The 6000-nt window shown below is 35.1% G+C and overlaps 1 long non-coding RNA gene across 1 annotated transcript in view; it reads right to left on the bottom strand.

The window, feature by feature from the left end:
- Window positions 1-560: 560 nt before the first annotated feature.
- Window positions 561-6000, bottom strand: part of LOC134808478 (uncharacterized) — a 158461-nt gene continuing 153021 nt past the window's right edge. Inside the window, exons 3-4 of the long non-coding RNA XR_010151520.1 lie at window positions 4667-4743; window positions 561-3499 (exon numbers count right to left, since the gene is read on the bottom strand). This is a non-coding gene — a long non-coding RNA (uncharacterized LOC134808478). The remainder of the gene's footprint in view (window positions 3500-4666; window positions 4744-6000) is intronic.

The following is a 6000-nucleotide window of genomic DNA, read 5'->3' as shown; positions in this document are numbered from 1 at the left end:
TAAAAAAAATTAAAAACCCTGCCACCTGATGATATCTAGTTCATTTAAGTTTAACTAATTTTTTTGTTTATTTGTTTGTTTGTTTAGTTTCTTTTGGGTGCATTCATAGACTGCAGAATTTCCTCTAGCATCATGGTCATGAGGGATTGCGGGCCCCAAATCTACTCCAGCAGTAAATCTGCTCTCTGGATCCTTGCTAGCTCCTGAAGAGATGATATTTCATATCTGCCTGTTCAGTGTCTCCTGCTGTCGGGGGACCACAAGATGAGCAATCTCTTGGGAGCAGCAAACTCTAGTGAGCTCAGCCCTTTCCCTTAAGGCCTCTCTGTGGATTCTCCTAAGGTCTGGGCAGGAATCCAATTTAGTTATTGCCCAGGTTGTCTCCCTGCAATCCTCAATTTAAGAATTATTTTGCGTTGATAAAAGTAGGCTCACTTCTCTCTCAAACTCCCAAACCAATGACTTCAATACATTTCACACCATTTGGAATATATAAGAGATTCTAGGCTCTCTCTCTATCTAAACACTTGACACCTCTGTTTCTGTTTTTGTTTTTTCTTATGTGGTCACCCATGGTTATAGCAGGATCATTCTTCAAGGTAGTCTCCTCTGAGAGTCTCAAATGTGAGTAGGGCAAAGATACCTTCATTTTTGCTTTTATTTCAATATAGGGTAATGTATATCCTATTTCTGGGGCTTAGGTCTGCAGAGAGAAGTTAAGGTGTAGGTGTAGTGTGATGTTTTCCCCAATTTCAGACTGTTCCTCCTGCAGTCAGTTAGGTCTGGGAAGAGTGATCATTCCACATTTACTCCTTGTGTGATCCTTTTAATAAACAGCACTGTTCCTCTTCTTTAAGACTGAAATGGTAGAAAGTTTATTTGGGAATCATGTTTATAAAGATAAAGAGCATATTATTATAAGATTAATATCATTGCTATTATATTAATCATGTGGTTATACTTGTGAGGCCAAAGAAAGTAGTCTTTTTAAATAACATAGATGAATATTTTATGAAAACTATCATCAGAAAATACCGCTAGGCTTCCCAGAGGACTGGAACCAAAAACTGCAAAACCATTAGAAATCACATTGGTCTTTTCTCTCTTATTCACATCTTAGTCCCTCATCTCGCCTTCCCTGATAATTTATTTAATTTTCATTTTGTTTTGTTTTCTTTCTGCAAACTTGATTTTCAGTCTTCATCATACATATTGCCCTAAAACCCACCCCCATACCATAACCACCTTAACTCCCAAGTTGATAGCAGTAAAAGTCAAATGACCAACTCAGGCTGAGTAAAATTTCAGAATCAAAGCTTCAAATTTTAGTGACACAAATTCTCCTTGGTCTTTCTTAGGTCTTCTCTATACCTGCAAATAGCAAATGCATCCAGTGACATAAGTTCATTGAGCATAATCATGATTTCTACACTTCAGTCTCATAAATAAGGAGAGAAAACTCTCAAATTAAGAAATGCATCATTTAGAGACCAGATTGTAGCCAAAAACAATAATAACTATAATTATTGCAGCAGCTACCATTAAATAGTCCTTATTTCTCTCCTACATGCAAATAGGATGCCTTGATCAAATGGCTTGGGTGTTGGAGACACTATATTAGTGTGTCTGTACCACAAACTTTAGGGGAGAAATGACTTGGAAAATTGCTGAACAGGTAATACAGGACAACCATAATCAATTAAAATCACTGCTCAAGGACAAAAATACCAGAGGAAATAGGCTTAGAGGGCCATTTTGTTCTTTCTCTTTCCATCACTGTAATAATTTGTCACCGCCATCTATACAAGGCTCCTCTAAGCTGCCAAATGAAAATTGACCTTCATGTTTCTAGTTATTGACCAAGGCACATACTCAGTGTTAGACTTTAGGTTCATTTCCAGGTTGTCTATTAAAATGTAGCCATCTTCATATCTTTAACTAGTCATTGAGATAGTTGATTTTATTCAGTTAATTTTACCAATATTCCCAATATTATAAATTCATTTTATTCATTTTTCCTTCTCTTTTATTCCTATGCTAGGTTAAAATAACTGGGAAAGAGAAAATTTTTCATCTCAGACTGTCATGTTTTTATTTCTTTAACAAAAATTGAATGGGCACCTACTAAGTGGCAGGCAATTATCCAGATCATGTAGATACCATCATGAGCAAGTCAGAAAAGTTTATTTCACTCATGGACTTTGCAGTCTAGAAAAAGGAAAATTAGATGGGTGTAGTGGCTCATGCCTATAATGGTAGCACTTTGGGAGGCCAAGGCAGGAGGATGGCTTGAGTCCAGGAGTTTGAGACAAGCCTAGGTAACATGGTGAGACCTCTACAAAAAGTCAAAAATTGAGGTAGGAGGATCACTGCCTCAATATAAAAACAACAATAAAAAGGGCATTATAATAAACAAGCAAATACATTAACCACTTTTAAGAGGAAAATGAAGAATATATAACAAATAATGACTAGATGCTGAATGTTCTTTTAGTATGTGATGTCCAAAGAAGTCTCTATGAGGTGATGTTTCTGGGCATAAGATTAGATTAGAGAAGGAATAAATAATCATGTGGTGACCTGAACAGTAGAATACTCCAATAAGTAAAAGCACCAAAAATAGTGACATATGTGATGTTTTGTAGAAACACAAAATGGCTGGAATTACTGGCCTGTAGCAAGTAGAAGGCAAATTATAATTTAAAATGTTTCCCTGGTGAAGAGAATAAGTTAGAAAGAGGAAAAAGAAAGGAGGGAGATTTAAAAGGAGTGTATCCAGATTGAGTAACAGAGAACACAGAAATGTTGTTTGTTGAGAGAGAAATTCCATAATCCCTATAGTAACTGGGAAAGAGAAAAATCAGTTTGAGCAGTCATCAATTCCAGTGACCTATTTAGGAAATTTGTGTTCCCTGTGCCCACAAATATAGACTCCATCAGTTTAAAGGCCATAGTTCAAAAAGGGGTAAACTCTTTTACCCAGGAGACACAATCAGAATCCTACTGAACTATATCTCATGGCTACACCTGGGCATTTGGGGTTCCTTATGCCAAGCGTTCAGCAGGAAGAAAGGGAGTCATCAATTTAACATGTATATTTGACCCTGACCAGGAGGTGGTAGAGCTGTGATACACAAGAATAGTAGGAAGGAATACTTTGGCACCTATGAAATGTTCTTCTCTACCTCTATGCATCACTCCCTTTCCCAAGTGTGATGGTAAATGGACAAGAAGAACAATCCCAAGTGAGAGGAACCTTGAGACCAAGGACTCAGATCCCTCAAAGATGAAAGTCTGTGTTGTGACACCAATAAATCATTGTGACTAGCAGGGATTATGTTGAGTGAGGGGTATCAAAATGGTTGTAGAAGGTGGAAAGAATAAGCATCAAATCCAGCCACAATAGTGGGGGTCATGGTTTGTCCTACTTACCTTCCTCTGCTAAGTTTCGCCCAGGAAGAAAGGCTTACCAGAATCTTGGAAGAGATGCTCCCAGAAGCTGTAAGAAGGAAAATTGTGGTGGAGAAGTTAATATACCTTGCAGGTCCTTCAGAATGAAGTGAATATTCCCCCAACTGCTGGAAGTCCTGCCAAAACACAGTTCTCACTGTCAGAACTCCTTGAGGATTGCCCTAAATGAAAAAATTGCCTCTCTAAGGTCACACCTCCATCCACAGGCATTCTACACTTAATGATTGATCAGTATGAGAGTAGAGAAGGCCTGGACCCCTCAACCCAACTTAATACACATCTGAATCTCAGTTCTGTGGTCCTTGTGAAGGGTCATGAAGGTCTTTATTGGGAAAAAGTCACAGAATGAACATCTGCCTATTTCCACTTCTTATTCTCCCTTCTACAAGCCTCCATCCCCAAAATTTTTCTTAATAAAATCCCTAAATATCAATCTCCATTTCAGAATTTGCTTTTCAGAAAATCCAACCCTGTAACACCAGGTATGCAGTCAATAAAATTGATTTTACAGGCTACATTTAGCATAACGTCATCAAAGGTTTATGCCATCCCCATTTTTATCTCTGAGAAGTCAAAGAAAAATTTATTTGTTTTGTGGGTAATTGCATTACATTGGTAGAATGAATAATTACTGTTTAAGAACTTATTATCTGTAAAACTAACCTTTAAAATTGTCTGACAGTTTTAAACTTCAAAAAATATTATAATTAGTATTAAAGAGAATGCTTTCTTTCTTTGTAGTTGCTATGGGAGCAAATCCATTAATAAATATTTTTTAAATGTCTATTTTGATTTGACAAGAGGTTTCATTAATAATTCAAATGGTTATGACTAAGGTCCTAAAGAGGGCAATTTTCCTTGAAAGTTAGCTAATAAAGAAAGAATGCTAATCTAGGATTTTTTTTTTCATAAAATTCTCCTCACTTCTCTCACAATCCGGCAGTAAAAATGTAAAACTTGTAAATTTATTTCATCACTATTGGAAGTATTTTGAAGGCTCTTTGAAAATACTGTGTCTTTTTAGAGACCCAGATTCAAGACAGATATTTAAGCACTAAAAATAAATAAATAAATGAAAGTCTGAATTGAATAGTGTTTCTTAAATGCAACTGATATGGATTCAACACACAAATCCCAAAATATGAAAGCTTTTGCAGGCATTGATTTACTTAGTAAAGTTAACTTTTACATTTACCTCTCAAATTCATTTGCTGCCAATTTCAGAAATCCTATTTGCATATTCCACTGAAGATTAACTTGCCTGCCACATGTCTGAAAAGCAGAAGGGAGAATAAATCATTAATATGATTATTAGCTTAATGTATTGTTTAAGACAACCCCAAAGAAGAATATATTAAAAACTGGAAACCTCAGCACAGATATTAGAAATAAGTGCTTCTCCTTGAATAAAAGAAAATTTGTTTAATGGCTTACTAGTTCAAGTAGCTCAGGAAAACAACCAAGGTAATTCAAATTGTGAGTAGATGTAATTTGAAGAGAACCAGAACATTAAACAAAAAATGAGTCTTGATGGTCACATTACCCCTGCGCTTTCTACATAGTACTGCATCCTAATATATTTAATATACTTGTTGGAAAATACTTTTAAACATTAATTTGTTCTGTAGTAAAATTGTATTACATAAAGTGCTTTAAATGCTAAGGCTTAGTATAATTATGCAGTGCTGAGACTATTGTGATGTTATTGAAAACTAGCAAACTTATCTTCAATAAAAGAAGCCAAAAGCTTCAATTATCTACTCACAGATTATAATTGGGGTTTGTGTATATAGGCTTACAAAAAGAATTTTAACAGGAAATAAGTCCCATAAATTTGTTTAAAAATTATCAGTGTTATGCATTGCCATCTCCTCCCATATTAGTTTCTCAGGACTTATAAGAAGTCATGAACAATTTTGGTTACCCTCTCAAAAGCATGGGGGTGGCTTTCATAACCTTACTGGCACACTGCTACATAGATTTCAGAATCTTAAAAGAAAAAGACTATATTCACCATTTAGTTGTCCAAACCATTGATTACTTTTATCATTCAAGGAATGTATTTCTCCAACCTTTTCACCTCTCCAAATCTTATCTGATCTTCAAACCCCAGACCTATCTCTCTTGCAGAAAGCCTTCTAAATTAATACACAAATATATTCTTAAAATTGTTATTGCACTAATGTCTGTACTATATACATTAGCATTTAATAATAACCTGTTAGTCACTGTCTGATTCTCTTTCTCACTTGTGTCTAATTTTTCTCCTTGAAAATAATGTTAGTTATTTCAAGACAAATTCCATGCCTTTTATCTCTGCATACTTTGATGCATACTGGTCACAAAATAAGGGGCCAAAAATACTTGTTGATATACTGAACAATCAAAAATTTTTATTTGTGCAATAATCAAGCAAAATGCATTAAGTTAAATTTTTTCAAACTCTGAGATTTTACATCTCAATATTGAAACAAAAATCAAAAGAAGTAACCCCAATAAATTAGATAACTTAGTTTGTATTGCCAAAAA

Source organism: Pan troglodytes, chromosome 1 (genome assembly GCF_028858775.2).
Source record: "Pan troglodytes isolate AG18354 chromosome 1, NHGRI_mPanTro3-v2.0_pri, whole genome shotgun sequence".
Lineage (NCBI taxonomy): Eukaryota > Metazoa > Chordata > Mammalia > Primates > Hominidae > Pan > Pan troglodytes.
This window is presented reverse-complemented; position numbering and strand designations above follow the sequence as displayed.